This window comes from Netta rufina, assembly GCF_964035555.1.
Source record: "Netta rufina genome assembly, chromosome: 3".
Classification (NCBI taxonomy): domain Eukaryota; kingdom Metazoa; phylum Chordata; class Aves; order Anseriformes; family Anatidae; genus Netta; species Netta rufina.
In genome coordinates this window covers 82,213,979-82,235,574 of record NC_140125.1, presented here as the reverse complement: position 1 = coordinate 82,235,574, position 21,596 = coordinate 82,213,979, and the positions used below count along the sequence as shown (strand labels likewise).

Here is a 21,596-nt window from a genome sequence, read left to right as displayed (position 1 = left end):
GTATTGTTTTCTAATATTATTAAAAAAAAAATCCAAGATAGAATACAAACATGGTTTTACAAGTTTTGGGATTTCTTTGTGTCTTATTAAAGCATCACAACTGAAGAAATATTTTTTGCCTTCAAAGAAAGCTCTTTTAAGACCTGCATAATCCTCTCTTCTAAACACCAATATTTGGCAGGGTGTATTTCCTTTAGTCTTCTCAAAATATCCCTAGTCTCTTCAAAGAAGCAAATAAAACAGCCTGCCTAAGTATGTCTAACTTTTCAAGCCAATCTTCCTAGTCTGTGCTTTGAAATGTTCATGCAATCAAGCAGAGCTGTTTGCCACTGAATTTGTACTAAAAAGACAAAAGAGAATATGTCAATTTCTGATGTTCTAAGAAGTGTCACTGGAAAAAGAGATACTTGTCTGTTGCAGCATGAAGCTATGCTAGTGTGTGGGAACACAGTGGGGAGAAAAAACTGGGACAAAACAAAACAAAATGTTGCAGCAAGAATAGTTTCCAGCTGTGCACAACGGGGAATAACTTAATGCACTCTATCCACAATGTAGATGAAGAGTTTTATACAACTGGAAAATAAGTCCAATTTGAAGAAATAGCTGTCCAGACACAACAGAGGTTACAGACTGAAGAAAAATGACACTAAGCCCATTTGTCCAGAAGAAAACAAAATCAGAAAATAACTACTTTGGTCCTCATTTATGTCTGTTGCCCCAAGCCATTGTACATTATAGTATTATTACACAGTCATCCTTTTTTGCTTCAAAAGGAAGTGGAAATGTAGTTTGGATGTTCAGTGGTAGAAGTGGCTTGCTTTTACTTTCAGATAATTTTCTCTCTTCATACTCAGTAACATTACACATAACCTCCTGCATATTTAACTTCAACATAAAAGACAGTATAATACCGTAACCTAAAGAAGCTTGATAACAAAATCAACTATAGTCCTAACAGAGACATCTGAAAAAGGATACATTGATTACATAGCAATATTATGTTGCCTTTCCACAGCTTACACAATTCAAAAATCTCTAGAGACTTTTCTGATTTTAATAGCAAAGCAAAACAAAAAAAAATCAAAACAGAGTGAAAGAAAGACATGCTATTGGCTTTCACCTAACCTATATTGTAAAAGATATATAAGCAATTTTCTAGCTTTGTAAGGTATTTTTTTATTTTATTTTATTTTTTTTCCCTATAGCTGTCACAGAAGGCTGTGTAGCAAAACAGAACTGTAAAAATACTGGTAAAGATGAAATCCCGTCTCCCTGGCATGCAAGGCAGAACTCCCATGGAATTGAAAGCACAGAGACCTAATGGGCATCCCATTTTCAAAGGCATTTATATTCCCATTCTGAGTCAAGCACTCACTGATTTTCAAATATCTGTCTGTATTCTGTCACAAATTTAAAAATGCAAAATCCTAGTTGTACAAATTCCTTATCTGTAAAAGGATTGCATTATGCATGATGAAGCAAGAAACAGTCTTCACAGTTAAATACTTGTATTTATCAGCCACATGACCTTCATTAGAATTTCTGTAAAGCAGCAGTTGGGTTCTGGTCAGCCAAGCAGAACTAACAAGAAAAAGTAAAAGGACCTCTGATATATAACATTCATCTACTACAAACAGGAATTATCTCCAGTTACATGTCTTCTGTTCTTAGAAAGCACATCAGTTTACAGCTTTCTAAAATTGCATGATATGGCTAAAAACCTGAGCCTTTTCAAGGATAAGCTATCCCAGCACTCTCAACCTCTATTCATAGAACAATTGGTCCAAGTCCTTATTTTCATAGTCATTCATGGTTTTTCATAGAATCATAGATTCGTTTAGGTTTAAAAAGACCTAAAAAATTAAAAGATTATCAATTCCAACTGTCCTACAATTAACCTAGCAAAAATGTTGTTTTGCTCCAAAATATCCATGTACAACCCAGAACTAGATACAGCACTCCAGGTGTGGATACAGCTGTGGTGGTTTTACAACAGCTCTTCAGGTGTGCTATCACTGCTGATGAGCAGATGGGGACCATCTCCTTCAACCTGCTGGGGATGCTCCAACTAACACAACCCAGAACACCATTAGTTTCTTTGCCAACAGAGCACATTGTTGGCTCATGGTCAACTTGTTGTCCACCAGGACCCCCAGGTCCTTCTTTGCAAAGCTGCTTTGCAGCCATTCAGCCCCAGCCTCTACTGGTGCATGGGGCTGTTCCTCACCAAGCACAGGACTTTGCAATTCCCTTTGTTGAACTTTATGAGGTTCTTGTTAGCCCATTTCTCCAGCCTGTCCAGGCACCTCAGAATGGCAGCAAAACCATATGGTGCAACAGCCACCCTGTTCAATTTTCTATTGCCTGCAAACTTGCTGAGGGTGCACTCTGACTCATCATCCTGGTCATTAACAATAAGAGTAAACAGCACTTGAATCAGTATTGATCCCTGGGGTACATTGTCAGTGACTAGCCCTCCAGAGGGACTTTGTGACATTGATCACAACCATCTGAGTTTGGGCATTCAGTTTTCAATCCACCTTGCTGTCCAGTTTTCTAACCTGTATTTCATTAACTTTTCTATGAGGATGTTATGGAGACAGCATCAAAAGTCTTAATAATTTTAAAGTAAACAACATCCACTGGTCTCCCCTCATCCATCAGGCCAGTCACCTCATTGTAGAAGGCTATCAGGTAGGCTAACAGTGATTTCTCCTCAGTAAATCCATGCTGGCCATAAAACCATTTCAACTATATGTACCATTTACATATACCATTTCACAGGTATGTGTTACTTAAACACAGGAAAAAGACCTAATTAAAATAGCTAAGTTTGTCTCCTCAGGTAATACTGTAAGTCCTTAAACCTTTGATCCATTCAATTTCAGTACATGTAAAGCACAAAAATTAGCAGGATCTAGGCATTCACTGATTGCACTACTGAAGACTGGATGTTAAATGTATTTTTACCTGTGATACAAAAAATGGATCACAGGAAGTTCTGCACCAATATGCAAAATAACTTCTTCATGGTGAGGGTGACAGAGCACTGGAACAGACTGTCCAAAGAGGTTGTGGAGTCTCCTCTGGAGATATTCAAGGCCTGTCTGGACACCTACCTCTAGGGAACCTGTTTTGGCAGGGGGGTTGGACCCAATGATCTCTTGAGGTCCCTTCTAACCCTTACAATTCTGTGATTCTGTGATTTTACACAGACTCTCCACTTTCCTTTGAATAGAACAGTCTGTCTTAATTTCATTTCCGTACAGTCAGTATTCTGAGACACAAATTGGCAGAATAACTGAGAAATATTGAAAAAAATGCTTAATAGACTACAAATTTAAGTTGTATTTAACCTGTATTGTGCAGTAATACAGATTGGTATTTCCTACACATTGAGTTAATAAACTCTTCAGTTACATATAAGACCATGAAAGAATATTTCAAACATTCTTTGTCAATTTTACTGTGTACTTTTATTCTGGTATATGGAAATAGTTGTTGCACATTAAGTACACTCATTTCCCATAGACTTTGTTACAAAAGGGCTAAAAATAAAATATTTGTAATTTATATAAAATGTATACATATACAAACATACTAGACAGAGTATCTGCAGCCACAGTAGTACCACACAGTCTAAAATTCTTACTCTGTATCATGAAAAGAATAGTGTATCTGCATTATTTCAGTATATTTTTACATATAGTTTGAGAGAAAGAATATTTCAAAGCCATAACACTCCATCAGAAGAAAGAAAAAAAAAAAAAAAAAAAAAAAAGCTTAATAAATTCACTCCCTTACATGTATTTTGTCCTCTAACTTAAACTGTGACTGAATAGGAAGACCAAATTAGGTCTGAGCAGATAGTTGTTAGCAAACCAGTGTCTACAGACCACAGTTTAGAATTAGTGACAAAATGTGCAACCTGGTATGTACTTCTTGCCTGTGACTTCCAAAGACATTTGTCTTAGAATATGTCAGCTTGAACATCTCTACACGTGTTTACTTCATCATTCATGAAAATTAAGTTATATCAATATCTCTTAATACTTCTCTGGTAAAGGTGTACCTATCTGTATTAGTGAAAAGCCTCCTTTTTTCTATATAAAAGTGGACTCAGAGTTGTCACATCACATCTTTACATCCCATTAAAATCAATCAGAACCACACAAAGACAAACCCTTGCATGATGTTTTAAAAATGCATGGGATGACACATCAATGAAAGAAATCTTTCAGGTCTTCCCATAGGATTTTAACTAGCCCCAGATAAACTACTGTCACTAGTGTGATCTCTATTTTAATAACCTTACTAAAGGTTTTAGCAACAGACTTTCAGATGGAGAACTAATGGTGTACTTTTCAGAAGTTTCAAGCAAATGTACATCTCTAGGTTTTTCCTTTGTCTGGTCTCACTGTTCTGAAAATTAGGGAAATGGCCAAAAAATGGTGGGGGGGGGGAGGGGAGGGTCCCTCTTTGTGTATAGCAACAGCATTTTCTGCAGCGTTTTCTGATAAACACGTGTTGCTTTCAGTCATTCTAGGTGACAGACTGCTCAGTTCTTGGAGACATTATTTTCTACTCTTTTTAATTCTACGTAAACTGCCCACTGAAGCACACAGATCCACATTATTCAACAAGACTTCTAGCAGTATAATTGACAAAACATAGTTGGCTAGCATCCATTAAAAAGAAAAAATAAAGCAATAAATGGGCATATCTGTAAATACATTAAAAACTAAATCTAAAAGTTTAGTGTTCTCTAAGTCATTTATTGCTTGGCAAAGAGAAAGGGAAAGAGGGACACATAAAAAAGCAGAGTCACATGACTTAGAAGAGTAACAGACGTAACTGCCTGTAAACATCTATAAATCTACAAACAACAGGTCTGTTGAAGGCACTTATGGCTTTCCAGGTAACAGCAATACATCGAGTATCCATACCATGGAGCCCAGTTATGATGAGATATACAGTTTAAGAGAATGATGTCTTGATCAGTGAGAAATTGAAAAGAATGAAGGAAAAGGAACAGATTCTGAGACATAAGATAGGCAAGAAATGGAATTTGCAGATAAGCAGCAATGAATGCAGAATTTGGGGGTGTTTGATATGTGAAATGGGCAGGTGATGGGGCAGGAAAGAAAAAGAAATCTACAGCGACAGCGGAATAGACAGAATTTTCTTCACAGTAACTTTATGATGAAGAGGTTTACAGCTGTGCAATGGCCACTGTGGAAAAAACAATGAACAAAAAGCCTAAAGACATCTCTCCCCACTTTAAAGTTTCAATTTTACATTTTGTTTGTACATTCTGCTAGAAAAAATAGTTATTTAATTAGTTTTTTCAAAATTATCATTTTGAAAGTAAGGTGTGTAGTTGCATCTACAAGCACATCTTAGCTTTTGTTATGCACAAATACAGTGTATCCTTTTGTTAAATTACAGTGTTGAATTTTCAGAGAAATTTTCTGACAATGTTATAAATTCCCAGGAACTGAAATTCCTAAAAAAAGTTAGCAATCAGTGCCAAGCCTCTTCTTTCTTGTAGAATATCCTAATAATACAGATTTTAAGGTTTCAAGTACATAAGAAAATGGCATTTAAAACTTTATGCAGTATAACACTAAGCATAATTATTCATTAGTCCTTGCTTTCTTTGATGTGTTACACAAAGAAGTTGAAGGATGATTCCACAAAGAATATACAAATCAAATCTCTCTGAAAGATTCATGTTTGAAAACATTTTCAATACAGGACCTTTTTCACAATGATTTTTCACCAATGATTTTGGTGTTGTTAAAAGGGAGAATTAATGCTATAAATATAAACTTACTTTACACTTACATGTGAATTTTCCATGTTTGTATTAAGCAGGGAATCTGTTAAAAAATGGGTATGAAATAACCATTGTAATGTAGTCTATGTCTGCTTTTTTTTTTTTTTTTGTAAATTTGAAACACTCATCCTTACATTTGCTTAGTGTGTGGCTTTTTCAGATAAGGAAAAATCCGATCACCTGTGGTCTGTAGACAATTCCAGTCAGTGTAACTGGCATAGAACAGTATTAGAACAATATGTTTTTCTTCTACATATGTATATGAACACATAATGTGTTAATTAACACATTAACACATTTTTGTCATGTATTCAGCTGTTGCTAGACTTGGTTCAAGGCAAAGCCATTTGAAATTTACTACAGATCTTAGGTAGCTGTCAGCATACCAGAAGGAAGCATGGGGATTCTGTGTCAGAGTAAGGAACAACGCCATATTTTCTGTCCTATAAATTTTATAGGTCTTCTTGAAAATGTCCTTATTTACACATTGTTTATCCAGTTATTGAAAAAATAATTAAAGCTAAAATGCCAGACAATTATTAAATTCATAAGACAGTGGAGATCAGTTTAATAGTCTGTTACAAAGGAAATTTTCTTTCATGAGAATCAGTGAAGTTATCCAGTTATTGGAAAGATAACAAAAATACATACCTCAATTAATTTTTCATATTATAAAAGACCCCTAGGGCCATCTTCAGCCAATTACTCAACTCAAATTAGAATTACTTAGAAACATCCCTCACAGATTTCTGCTCATCTGCATACATTCAATATTTCAGTGACATAGTGCATATAGGTGGGCAGACAGGTTTTCCATGATAGTATTTTCTCTCTGTAAAATGATATCACCAGGCTTTATCCTTTCTTAAATGATGCTTCAATTGTGTTGTCAATACAGTTGAGATCAAAGAAAAGTACCCCTGCAGTCATGTAGCAAAATTTCATTTTCTGTTGATTTTTGTGGGGTGTTCATACTTGATCCATCTTTCTCCGAGGCTTGGCTAAAACATCTAATATATTAATATTTCATCATCAGAGTTTTTTTTTTTTGTTTTGTTTTCTTTTGTTTGATTTTGTTATTGTTTGTTGTTGTTTTATTATTTTTGTTTTGTTTCTTTGTTTTAATTTCTGCTCTTTTAGTCTGTGTTTTAACCCTTCTCCATTTTAATTGGATTCTATTGACTATTTATATCACTCAGTTGATCTCAAGCAAGTGGGATAGAGAAAACAAGCAATCTTTTACTGTGGCACACAGGATTATAATCTCTATATACAGCCTAGACTTGAGTATTTATGGTCTCATCTGAAAGAAATGGAAAAAGAATAAACCACAGGATAAATATCACATCTTCTTCAGAGAGGCAAAACTCCCAAGACAGTCCTACAAGAAGAACTTGAACCTCTCATTTCAAGCACACTTGGCACTAAAAGAAACCACTATGCTAAAAGCATGGCTTCATCTCCTTAGGCACCTCTGTAAGCTTTTATTTAGAACACTTAAAAGTTTTAACAATCTTCTAATTTCCCTCCTGTTTCCTCTAGCTGGTTTTACATTCAAGCATCAGTCTGCCCTTTCCTGTAATGTTGTCCAATCACTAAGTGATCCCAAGCCATTATGCCATTATACTGATTCTTTTTTTTGTTTGTTTTGTTTTGTTTTGTTTTTGAGAGGAGAGGGGAGGAGGGAGTGCTAAATATTCATAAAAACAGTTGCTTTCAATTGCAAGAGAAGTAATATACATCGTAATTATTCCACAAAATATCATTTGTCCTTGCTTTGCAAAGACTGTAATTTTCACATTGCCTTTTCGTGGATCATAGGCTCTGTACTCCCTCAGAATCTGCTCAGTCAGCAATTTTGTGACTGTTTCTATCTTTGTCTGGCAAGGTAGGACTGAAGAAACAAGTGCTCCCGTTGGACACACTCCCTCCTAAATGGAGGCAGTATTACTTTGTCACTAGTATCAACATCTTTACAGAGATCTGGATACTGCAAGCAACAGGCATGATTGAGATGGACTGGTTCAAGCAAAAACTGCTGTCATAGTGGTTATACATACATGCTGGTTGCATCTCAGACTGGACTATCTACCAGCCTCCTGAGTTTACAACACCTGAGCTAAACTTGTAGTCACTCCAGGTGACGAATTTTGTAATCGAAGACAACCAAAAGGCCCACGTTTAAAAACAAACCAACCAAACACAGGTGTTTGTTACTTAGGGTAATTATAAAGATAAAAGATTCCTTGCTAAAAAAAAACAAACAAACAAACAACAAACCAAACCAACCAACCAACCAACAACAACAACAACAAAAACTGAGTAAATCTGCTCATATTAATTACTTCTAAGGGCTTCCGAGTCCTTATGTTATACTCATACACACACACATTTGCAGTACTGACAGTGCTGCATACCCTCACAATTTGACTTAAAGGTTCTGATTTTTGATAATTAAATCCATGAGGCTATAGATACAATAGCATATAATTGGTGTTACTGAAGAAGTCATCAACTGTACATGTTTTTAAAATCTTAACACAAGGTGTATAATCTATTAACTGCCTAAGGTGTATAACCTATTACTGCCTGTACCTACATCATAATTCCATGTGCATGAGGCTTAGGTGCTATCCACAGAAACCCTCTTCCCCACTTCCCACAGCTGCCATTCCTGCTGAGTTTCTATGCCCAGAACAGTTCCTAGCAATAGACTCACTCTGTGATATAATGGAGAGTAAACCAGAAATGTTTCTGTTCAGTTCCAGTATAGGAATTCTTCTCAACTTTTCAATTTTTCCAGTGTCAGTTTTTTTGTTGTTGTTGTTGTTTGTTCATTTATTTTGGTGTTTTTTTTTTTTTTTTTTTTTTTTGTCTGTTTGTTCTTTAATGCTACCACTTACTATGCTTTCAGTTGTCTCTATTCTAAAACTTGACACATTCACATGACCAAAAAGCCTTCCCATGAACAAGATACTGAAATAATGCTGGCATAACAGTGTAAAGTAGAATATCCATTTACTGAATAACAGGAATGCCCTTAATCATAGAAGAAAAGGAAGAGAGGAAATGCTTGTAAGTGGAATTTATGGAAGTAGGGAAATATGAAGCGATATAAAGTAAGGTTTTTCTTACAGAATTGCCAATACTTAGAGAAAGAGGCTTTGGGGGCATGGAATCTGAGGGCTTGAGGGTGGTTCATGCAAGTTAAATGTTCTATTGATTTTAATTTAAACAAATCAATTTACATTATGTAGATAATCCAAGGCACTGACAAAACTTCAAAAGCTGTACATGTTTCTTACACAATTATTATTATTCTTTTTTTACTATAAGCCTGCTTTTAAGTACATGACTTTTTTTTTTTTTTTCTATTGGAGTTTCTTTCTTGTAAATAAAAACAAAACAAATCCAGAATTTCTTTCATGTGGCATTCCATGAAGAATGGGATTTTCTTCCCTCAGTTCCTGGTTCTTTTGTGGGGTGTAAGTTAAAAGAAATGGAAATAGCTTTTAAAAATTCCTGTGCCAAAAACTACACACAGATGAATCAATCACATTCATGTCTGGAAGGCAAAATATCAAAGTTCTGCTTCCAATTCCATCACTCATTTATTGCAAGACCCCACATTAAATCTCTTTCCACATCTGTAAAACTGAGATAATACCTGCTCTGCCTTATAAATAATATGGAAATGAAGTTCAAAGAAAAATCTTCAAGTGATAAAAAAAACACATATATACTTTTTTTCCTGATGAGGCAGTATCTAAAGAGGTCTCTTAGTACTTCTAATAAATAGACCAAAAGAGCACCTTTCTTTTTTTGACAGAGGAAATACAGGGAGGTCAAAAAGAACCTCTTATTTTACAAACACTACATAGGTTAGGAGAGAGAGGAAGCACACATTTAAGTGAGTAAGAGTAGAACATCCTAAGACTCTTCTCATTAAGTATTCTTTTAAACCTAATGACTGAAATTTGCCAAGGTCTTTAATTTTCTCTTTAAGCATAATAAACCCTTTATCTGTGTCCCCAGAATTATCACCACAAAAAGATGATACTGATTCTAACTCCCTTTGTAAAGGATTTTGAGGTCCACAAATAGATGTATTGGGTATTTTATAATTTACTAGAATTCCCTTTACAAGGAAATTCCCACACCAACAGTTCATGTTTAGAAAACACTTGGATATCACAGTGCTGGATGTAGAAAGAAATGACTAGAAAATTTCAGTAAAAAACATGCTAAATTAAGACAACAATCAACCCAATATGAGTGTCTTGCATAGTTTAGCAATTGTTCACACCACCTTTCTCTAAGAGCCAGGGACATAATGGCTCTGCATTAGGGGGTAAAAAGAGATAAATTAAATCTGCATACACAGTTCTATAATATATATTTCATATAACTTGTGTGCTGTGTGAAAGGATCAGGAAAGGATCAGCTACTTTTAACAGTCAGTCAAGTATACTTTGTGACTCCATGTACCAGATACTAGAAGCAAAGTGCTGATAGATCAACAGAACAAAATGCTAGTGACTCCAAGTTTATTTACCATAGTTAAGTAGCAATACTGTGTATCAGAAACTTATTTAATTCTACATTCTAAACTAAATCCATCAAGAACTTGCAGGGGATACATCCATTCTGAAGCATCTCTCAAATGACAGAGAAACAATGTTCTCTATGAGGAGCTACCTTATCATGTGTAAATGACTTTTAATCATGAGTACTGCATGGAATTAAAAGTTGCTGTATATAGAGATATATGGTTGCACCAGGATCCTGAAGACCATGCAATTGAAACAGAATTTAACTTAAATAGAAAGGTGGAGACAATGCTTTTGACAATTCTTTATTTTGGTACACTGTCATGAAGGGTATATTTAAGATGTAAGTATGGGTCAAAATTTAGGTGGTATTGATAAGAATTTAGGTGTTATGTCATAATGGGGCCTTGTTTTAAATTAGTAAAGTTCCAGGTCTGGATCTGAAACCTTTACATTCTGGCATCAAAATCTTACAGTGCCAGACACCAGAACTCAGAAGTCAGACACACATAGCTTTATTTCTTCATTTGGTCAGAACTTCTGTCTTTATTCTTGCTGGTTTACTTCTGAAAGAAGTTTTTTTTCTGCTTCTGTGAAACACACAATGAAGGCATAACTAGTCAACCATCTGGTAATAACCTTGGCTAAAGTCAACACTGTTCTGCCTACTTTCTACTCTTAATTTTTCCTGCTTCTGACTACTCATATTGTGTATATGGTTCTGTATATTACACTGGCATAAGCATTTCTGCAGCTGGGATAAAACAAACCTGCAAATTTACCTAACTAAAGAAGTAATTTTTTTCCTCCTAATGAGATTTTTTTCAACTAAATGGTAAATCCCATGAACTTCTACTTAAAGACATTCTCCTTAGATGCAGCTTTATTTCATGTATATGGAAATGTAAAGAATGGAAATACAATTCAGAACAGTGACCAAGATATTAAGATATATTGGAGGGACATTGGTTCATAAGTTATGGAGAGGCATGAAAAACAACTGTGATGTAAATAGTTTCAGAACCTGTACAGAAGCTACTCAAAATGAACCAAGACAAACTCAGTGAGAATTTCAAAAGCTTCATCAATATGTAATTAGAATACTATGTTGTATCCATTTATGTACTACTTGTCACAGAAAAGACATCCTAGGACATTCAGAAGAGCAGTTTAAAACTAGCCTCCCAGCAATAATATATGTGGATGCAACATATATTGGGCAAGCAGGAAAATAAGCAGGATTAAGGGCTGAAACTGGCTCCTCTACGTGCACACTTCAAAGGCTAGAAATACCACTACATTTCTTGTCTTGTAAGCCTGCTAAAAAAAAGCTATTTAACTTACGACTATCCTGCCAGTACCTTTAGGAACAAGCTGCAATTAGATTTAAATTTGGCGTGTTGCACACTACACAGAATTTTAAAAGGAAAAATTATAGTATATTTTTGATATATGTTCACATACATTTATCACAAACACCATATTTTTTTCCTTTTTGCTGAAATCAGCATTAGCCCTAGTTATGTGTATGTGTGTGTGTGTGTGTGTATGTGTGTGTGTATATATATGCACATAAATAAAGGAGACAAGGTCATAAGCTAAAATATGTAAAGATAAAATATACACCGGACAAATATACTTCGGTCTTTAAGGTTCTCTAATGTCTTTTCTTACTGTTCATTTTTCAAAAATTCTGATCATTAAAATTCAGTAGCAGAGAAAGGTAGCAGGTATTTAGCTCTATGACATAGTATCTGCTTTTTGACCCAAGCTCTGTTTCAGTCAAAGCTGTTCCTATTTACACAAACCATCAAATCAGGAACTAAGACAGAAATTCTACTTGGTTTGACTCAAACATTGACCAGAAGCTACATAGCCACGTGTTGCTTTAGAATGAATATTCTCAGATTATCAGTCAGATGACTATTCTTAGAATATCAGTCAGAACACCAGAAGTTACATTTACCGCCCATCTACCAAGAAACCAAATTCAGAATAGCTGTATACCAACAACCAGAGAATATGGTTAGGAGAGAATATGATGCAAAGCATGTGAATGGCAGAAAGGTAAAAGTCTCACTCAGAGAATTGAACACAAATATTTAAATACCAACTCAGTTAAGACCGACATTCATCAGAGAAGCATGCATGGAGCCCACAGGACTGCTGATAGGCTCCATGCTCCGGTGCTGATGGCCAAAGATGGTGGGTACTATGGAAGTGTCATTCCATTACCTAACAGGTGGACATAGACATGAATAAAATAGTCTATCATCAGCAAAACACTTTTTTTTTTTTTTTTTCCAGCCTCCCTATCCAATCCATTCTTCAACCTGCAAAATATTTACTAAAATATTTACTAAAATATCTACAACCTACAAAATATTTACTAAACTTTCCATCATTATTTGCTAGAATAAGCAATTTTTTCATTAGTTCTTCAAAGCCACAGTTCTGGATTTGTACCACAAAGGGGACCGTTCTAATGCCACTTTAGATAATGGATTCAGATAATGCATCCACAGTGAACATGGTAACACAGAAGAAATTTAATCTTTTTATTTTATGTATTTTCCTAAAACCAGCCACAGAAACAGTCATATTGCTGTGTCTCACTCATTCTTGATCAAATTACACTCTCCCTATTAATGAGCAATCCTACTAAAGTTAGGTTTGTACAAAGCATGCAGATCTGAGCCCATAATCATTCTCAGTCATCTGATTTAAGAATAAAGATTTCCACTTTTATTTCACAGAATCACAGAATTTCTAGGTTGGAAGAGACCTCAAGATCATCGAGTCCAACCTCTGACCTAACGCTAGCAGTCCCCACTAAACCATATCCCTAAGCTCTACATCTAAACGTCTTTTGAAGAATTCCAGGGATGGTGACTCCACCACTTCCCTGGGCAGCCTGTTCCAATGCCTCACAACCCTTTCAGTGAAGAAGTTCTTCCTAACATCTAACCTAAAACTCCCCTGGCTCAACTTAAGCCCATTCCCCCTCGTCCTGTCACCAGGACGATTTATTACAGACGATTTCACAATGTGCTTTCAGCATTATTTGTTTGAGTAGAAAAGTTACACAGTGAATCTGAAGAGTATCTGGTTTCATTTGTCCAATGATGGATGACCCAAGGATGACAGACAGGACTCGTATCAGACAGGGAGAGCCCCTAATGACGTAGCGGGTTGAGAGCAACAGAGACAGAGATTTTGAAGTTCTCAGCACAGGGTGATACTTTTCATCCAAAAAAAAATAAAAATAGAATAGAATAGAATAGAAAAAAACTATTAAAAATAATAGTTTTGGCAGAAATAAACCAAGTATGAAATGCATTAAATTACGCAGATAAAGTTCAGCATGAAAAAATGATTTTATAATTTAAAAACAGGATTGTTACTAACAGCACAGACTAGAATAGCTAGTAAATACACCAGATTTAAACCCAGCACAGACTTTATTAGTCTCTGCTGCTGAAAATACATTTTCATTCTGATTTTGGAGTTACACATACCTAACATTACTAACACGTTACTAACAAATTCATTTATCCATATGCTAATGATCACTGCAATCACTGAGAATCACTCCCATCCCATCAAAAATAGCAAGAAAACATTACTGAACAAGAGCATTATTACTTAATATATGCTAATGATGAACTTGTTAGAGAACAGCTACAGTAAACGACTGTCCTGGTTTCAGTTAGCACAGAATTAATTTTCTTCCTAGTAGCTGGTGGAATGCTGTGTTTTGGCTTAGAATGAGAAGAGTGCTGATAACACCCCGATGCTTTAATTGTTGCAGAGCAGTGCTTATACTAAGCCAAGGACATCTCAGCCTTTGCTCTGTCCTGCCAACGGGCAGGCTGGGGGGTGCAGTAAGAGCTGGGAGGGGACAGACCCAGGACAGGTGACCCAAACTAGCCAAAGGGGTATTCCATACCATCTGACGTCATGCTAAACAATATATAGGGGTGGCTAGCCGGGGGGAGGGGGCCGGACTGCTCGGGGTTAGGCTGGGCATCGGTCAGCGGGTGGTGAGCAATTGCATTGTGCATCACTTGTTTGTACATACTATTATTACTTTCGTATTATCCCCATTGTATCATCATTATTATTATTGTTATTATTATTTTTGTTATTTTTTTTTTTTCCTGTCTTATTAAACTGTCTTTATCTCAACTCACGGGCTTCACTTTCCATTTCTCTCCCCCGTCCCAGAGAGGGAGGGGGGAGGGTGAGCGAACGGCTGCGTGGTGTTTAGCTGCCGGTCGGGTTAAACCACGACAGTCTTTTTGGCGCCCAACGTGGGGCCCGAAAGGTTGAGATAACGGCAGATCTGATCAGAGTGTGTTAAACTAAAATTGGTGTAAGGATTAGACCTGCTTAATAGTCACTTGTCATGATGCTGATTGCTTTAATCACAACTCTGCTGCGCCTGTTTTCCAAATTGAGTATTATAGTACATTATTTTCCGTATTTGCTCTCTGTAGTGTTGTTTCTCCTCTCCGGGCCCTGGTTTCAGACCATTATGGTACTAAGTGTTATAGCAATGGCTTATGAGACGATAAGATATCTGGTCATGACTCTAACTTGGTATTTATACTCAGTAACATCGTGGACTCTGTACTTTGGAAACAGCATCTTGGGAACTATTAGCAATTATACCTATTGTTTTTCTCCATTAGAGAGTCAATCTGTGGAGGGGAAAGGGGAGGATATTTTTCCTTACTTGCTTACTCTCCCTTTCTCTTTCACCACCCCTGTATCCTCCTGGGTCACTCTGCCTTCCTCCTTCACCACCCTCTTATCCCCTGAGCTTGTCACAATAGCTCTCCAAGATATTGAATATTTCTGGAATACTCAGAATACCATAGTCTTGTTGTTCTGCCTCATGAATGCACTTCAGATTCTGCTTAAAGTTAAACAACTACTTATGAAGCTCATCCGGAGATCTGCCCGGAGGCAGTATAGTTGTGGGTGGCAGGGAGTATGGGTGGATATGGGCAGGCATCTAGAGCAGTTGGCACCCCCAGTGTGTTGGAAATTCACCCCTGAACAATGGCAAAATCCTCAAAAACTGGCAGAATGCTTGAAAAAAAGGTGTAATGATTCTGGCAGTTCCAAAGTAACACAAATCATTGTAACGTGCTGGGGCCTGGCTCATGCCTATCGAGCTGCCATTGATACTGCTGTCAACTTAGTGACAGACCCTGCGGCCACTCCAAACCCTGTGACAGATCCAACGGCCACTGTGACCCCTACGGTGGATTCTGCAGCCGCTCCAGTCCCAGCTCCTGCAGCCGCTCCAGTCCCAGCTCCTGCAGCCACTCCAGTCCCAGCTCCTGCAGCTGCTCCAGTCCCAGTTCCTGCAGTCGCTCCAATTCCAGCTCCGGCCGCTACTCCAGTCCCAGTTCCTGCAACTGCTCCAGCTCCAGCTCCTGAAGCCGCTCCAGCTCCAGCTCCTGCAGCTGCTCCAGTCCCAGTTCCTGCAGTCGCTCCAGTTCCAGCTCCGGCCGCTACTCCAGTCCCAGTTCCTGCAACTGCTCCAGTCCCAGCTTCTGAAGCCGCTCCAGCTCCAGCTCCTGAAGCCGCTCCAGCTCCAGCTCCTACTGCTGCTCCAGTCCCAGCTCCTGCAACTGCTCCAGCTCCAGCTCCAGCTCCTGTAGCCGCTACAGCTCCGGTTCCTGCAACTGCTCCAGCTCCTGTAGCCGCTCCAGCTCCTGTGGCCGTGTCAGAGAAACGAGCTGTAGCAGTGCAAGTTGACCCTGCAGAGGGCATTCCAACCCCTGTGGCAGACCCTGTAACAAAGTCAGAGAAACGAGCAGTAGCAGTGCAAGCTGCCCCTGTAGAGAAGGTGAAAATATGGTACAGAAATTCAAGTCGTTTAGAACGCAGAGAGTCTTCTGCCAATCCAGGTAAGGCTTCTGCCAAAACTAAGTATAGAGATGACGAAGATGATGACGACGCTGGGCCGTCAAGGATTCAGGAGGAGGAAGATGAGGATGCCGAAAGAGCAACAGTAACTACCCGAAGCCTAAACGAGCGCGAGCTACGAGATGTGCGAAAAGATTTTGGTCGCTGTATAGGTGAGCAGCTTGTCACCTGGCTGCTCCGGTGCTGGGACTCTGGAGCCAATTGTGTGGAATTAGACGGCAGGGAAGCCAAGCGGCTGGGATCCCTTGCTCGAGACGCCGGCATTGACAAAGCAATTGCAGATGGAGCACGACCCACCAGCCTCTGGAGGCGTCTCCTCTCAGCTGTGAGGGAAAGGTATCCCTTCAAGGAAGATATTTTATGTCTACCAGGCAAGTGGACCACTATGGAGAAGGGAATCCAGTACCTGAGGGAATTAGCCGTACGGGAAGTGATTTATGAGGATCCAGACCTCAATCAAACATCCACAGATCCAGATGAAGTCAAGTGTACACGACCCATGTGGCGGAAGTTTGTACGGAGTGCACCATCATCATATGCCAGCTCATTGGCAATAATGGCCTGGAAAGAGGATGAGGAACCCACAGTGGGTGAAGCGGCTAAACAACTCCGGCAGTACGAAGAAAGTCTCTCCTCTTCCTTACAGGCCTGCGTCTCAGCTGTGGAGAAACTTTCTGAAAAGGTTCACCAACTTGAAGAGAATCTATTGTCCTCCCCACCTGAACCAACCAGTGCCCACCGACCAAAGGAGAACACTTGGGAGAAACTTTCTGAAAAGGTTCACCAACTTGAAGAGAGATTATTCTCCTTCGCACCTGTACAAAGCAGTGTCTCAGCTGTCAGGGGTAGGCGTTCACCCACACAAGGAAGACGATATGGTGGGTACTCACCCCGTGCCACCCTGTGGTTTTACTTACGAGACCATGGAGAGGACATGAGAAAGTGGGATGGAAAATCTACCGCGACCCTAGAGGCACGGGTACGTGAGTTGCAAAAGAAAACAATCAGGAAAAAGGGATTCTCCGAAAAGTTTGCTGCTCCAACTTCCAGCAGACAGTCCTTCAAACACAGAAACGAGGAAGATTCTGACCAGGATTAGGGGGGCCCTGCCTCCAGCCAGGGGGAGGAAAGGGACAATCGAGTTTATTGGACTGTGTGGATTCGATGGCCTGGCACATCACGCGCACAGAAGTATAAGGCTTTAGTAGACACCGGTGCACAATGTACTATAATGCCATCGAGCTATAAAGGACCAGAGCCCATCTATATTTGTGGAGTGACAGGGGGATCTCAGCAGTTGACTGTATTGGAGGCTGAAGTGAGTCTGACTGGGAATGAGTGGGAAAAGCACCGCATTGTGACTGGTCCGGATGCTCCATGTATCCTTGGCATAGACTATCTTAGAAGAGGATACTGCAAGGACCCAAAAGGGTTCCGGTGGGCTTTTGGTATTGCTGCCTTAGAGACAGAGGGCATTAAACAATTATCTACCTTGCCTGGTCTCTCAGAGGACCCCTCTGTTGTGGGGTTGCTGAGGGTCGAAGAACAGCAAGTGCCAATTGCTACCACAACTGTGCACTGGCGGCAATATCGCACCAACCGAGACTCCCTGATTCCCATCCATAAGCTAATTCGTCAATTGGAGAGCCAAGGAGTGATCAGCAAGACTCATTCACCTTTCAATAGTCCCATATGGCCAGTGCGAAAGTCTAATGGCGAGTGGAGACTAACAGTGGACTATCGCGGCCTGAACGAAGTCACGCCACCACTGAGTGCTGCAGTGCCGGACATGCTGGAACTTCTGTATGAACTTGAATCGAAGGCAGCCAAGTGGTACGCCACAATTGATATCGCTAATGCATTTTTCTCCATCCCTCTAGCAGCAGAGTGCAGGCCACAATTTGCCTTCACTTGGAGGGGAGTCCAATATACTTGGAATAGGCTGCCCCAGGGGTGGAAACACAGCCCTACCATTTGCCATGGGCTGATCCAGTCTGCACTAGAGCAGGGGGAAGCTCCTGAACACCTGCAGTACATCGATGACATTATTGTGTGGGGTGACACAGCAGAGGAAGTTTTCGAGAAAGGGAAGAAAATAGTCCAAATCCTTCTGAAAGCCGGTTTTGCCATAAAACAAAATAAAGTCAAAGGACCTGCACGGGAGATCCAGTTTTTAGGAATAAAATGGCAAGATGGACGTCGTCAAATCCCAATGGATGTGATCAACAAAATAACAGCTATGTCTCCACCAACTAACAAAAAAGAAACACAGACTTTCCTAGGTGTTGTGGGGTTTTGGAGAATGCACATCCCAAATTACAGTCTGATTGTAAACCCACTCTACCAAGTAACTCGCAAGAAGAATGAGTTTGAATGGGGCCCTGAACAACGACAAGCCTTTGAACAAATCAAGCAGGAAATAGTCCATGCAGTAGCCCTTGGGCCAGTTCGAACAGGACCAGATGTAAAGAATGTGCTCTACACTGCAGCCGGGGAGAACGGCCCCACCTGGAGCCTCTGGCAGAAAGAACCTGGGGAAACTCGAGGTCGGCCTCTGGGGTTTTGGAGTCGGGGATACAGAGGATCTGAGGCCCGCTATACTCCAACTGAAAAGGAGATATTGGCAGCATATGAAGGAGTTCGATCTGCTTCGGAGGTGGTCGGTACTGAAGCGCAGCTCCTCCTAGCACCCCGATTACCGGTACTAGGCTGGATGTTCAAGGGAAGGGTCCCCTCTACGCATCATGCAACTGATGCTACATGGAGCAAGTGGGTTGCACTGATTACTCAGCGGGCTCGAATAGGAAACCCCAGTCGCCCAGGAATATTGGAAGTGATCATGGACTGGCCAGAAGGCAAATACTTTGGGATATCATCAGAGGAGGAGGTGGGTCGTGCTGAAGAAGCCCCACTGTACAACCAGTTGCCAGAGAATGAAAAGAAATATGCCCTGTTCACTGATGGGTCCTGTCGTATTGTGGGGAAGCATCGGAGATGGAAGGCTGCTGTATGGAGTCCTACGCGACGAGTTGCAGAAGCTGCTGAGGGAGAAGGTGAATCGAGTCAGTTTGCAGAAGTGAAAGCCATTCAGCTGGCTTTAGACATTGCTGAACGAGAAAAATGGCCAGTTCTCTATCTCTACACCGATTCATGGATGGTAGCAAATGCCCTGTGGGGATGGTTACAGCAATGGAAGCAAAACAACTGGCAGCGTAGGGGCAAACCTATCTGGGCTGCTGCATTGTGGCAAGATATTGCTGCTCGGGTAGAGAACCTGGCTGTGAAAGTACGCCACGTAGATGCTCATGTGCCCAAGAATCGGGCTACTGAAGAACATCAAAACAACCAGCAGGTGGATCAGGCTGCTAAGATTGAAGTAGCTCAGGTGGACCTGGATTGGCAGCATAAAGGTGAATTATTTATAGCCCGATGGGCCCATGACACCTCAGGCCATCAAGGTAGAGATGCAACATACAGATGGGCTCGTGATCGAGGGGTGGACTTGACCATGGACGCTATAGCACAGGTTATTCATGACTGTGAAACATGTGCTGCAATCAAGCAAGCCAAACGGTCAAAGCCTCTTTGGTATGGAGGACGATGGCTGAAATATAAATATGGAGAGGCCTGGCAGATTGATTACATCACACTCCCTCAAACTCGCAATGGCAAGCGCCACGTACTTACAATGGTGGAAGCAACCACCGGATGGCTGGAAACATATCCTGTGCCTCATGCTACCGCCCGGAACACCATCCTGGGCCTTGAAAAGCAAGTCCTATGGTGACATGGCACCCCAGAAAGAATAGAATCAGATAATGGGACTCACTTCCGAAACAACCTTATAGACACTTGGGCCAAAGAACATGGTATTGAATGGGTGTATCACATCCCCTATCATGCACCAGCCTCCGGGAAAGTTGAACGATACAATGGCCTGTTAAAGACTACCTTGAAAGCAATGGGCGCTGGGACGTTCAAAAACTGGGATACGCATTTGGCAAAGGCCACCTGGTTAGTCAATACTAGGGGATCTACCAACCGAGCTGGACCTGCCCAATCAAACCTGTTACGTACTGTAGATGGGGATAAAGTTCCTGTAGTGCATGTAAAAAATATGCTGGGTAAAACAGTCTGGGCTACTCCTGCCTCAGGAAAAGGCAAACCTATTCGTGGAATTGTTTTCGCTCAGGGACCTGGATATACTTGGTGGGTGATGCAAAAGAACGGAGAGGTCCGGTGTGTACCTCAAGGAGATTTAATACTGGGTGAGAATAGCCCATGAACTGAATTGCACCATGTTAAATAGTATATTATACTGTATGTTATCACTACCATGATTACTATAGGTGACTAATTAGAATGTATGGAAAAGAGTGTAACCTGAGCATGACATAAATGGTATGGAATAAGGGGTGGATAGATGTCCTGGTTTCAGTTAGCACAGAATTAATTTTCTTCCTAGTAGCTGGTGGAATGCTGTGTTTTGGCTTAGAATGAGAAGAGTGCTGATAACACCCCGATGCTTTAATTGTTGCAGAGCAGTGCTTATACTAAGCCAAGGACATCTCAGCCTTTGCTCTGTCCTGCCAACGGGCAGGCTGGGGGGTGCAGTAAGAGCTGGGAGGGGACAGACCCAGGACAGGTGACCCAAACTAGCCAAAGGGGTATTCCATACCATCTGACGTCATGCTAAACAATATATAGGGGTGGCTAGCCGGGGGGAGGGGGCCGGACTGCTCGGGGTTAGGCTGGGCATCGGTCAGCGGGTGGTGAGCAATTGCATTGTGCATCACTTGTTTGTACATACTATTATTACTTTCGTATTATCCCCATTGTATCATCATTATTATTATTGTTATTATTATTTTTGTTATTTTTTTTTTTTCCTGTCTTATTAAACTGTCTTTATCTCAACTCACGGGCTTCACTTTCCATTTCTCTCCCCCGTCCCAGAGAGGGAGGGGGGAGGGTGAGCGAACGGCTGCGTGGTGTTTAGCTGCCGGTCGGGTTAAACCACGACAACGACAAGAAAAAGATACAAGCAAATAACAAAGCAGGGACTGAGGAAAAACAGTTTGAGACCAGCAACTATCCCAGCATTTACTTCTTTGTCTGAATCAAATGTGAACTTCTTACAGTTTGAATTATGTGAAAAAACGTCTGCATTAAAATTAAAGGGCTTGATCCTGCCTTAAATAAGAAAAAAAAAAAAAAAAAAAAAAAAAAATGAAAGAAGACTTCAGCAGAAAATGTCAGGAAGA

General features: G+C 40.0%; 1 protein-coding gene across 2 annotated transcripts in view; it reads right to left on the bottom strand.

Annotated features, from left to right (window-relative positions):
* Nucleotides 1-21,596, bottom strand: part of LAMA2 (laminin subunit alpha 2) — a 388,723-nt gene that overhangs the window by 299,022 nt on the left and 68,105 nt on the right. The window lies entirely within an intron of this gene.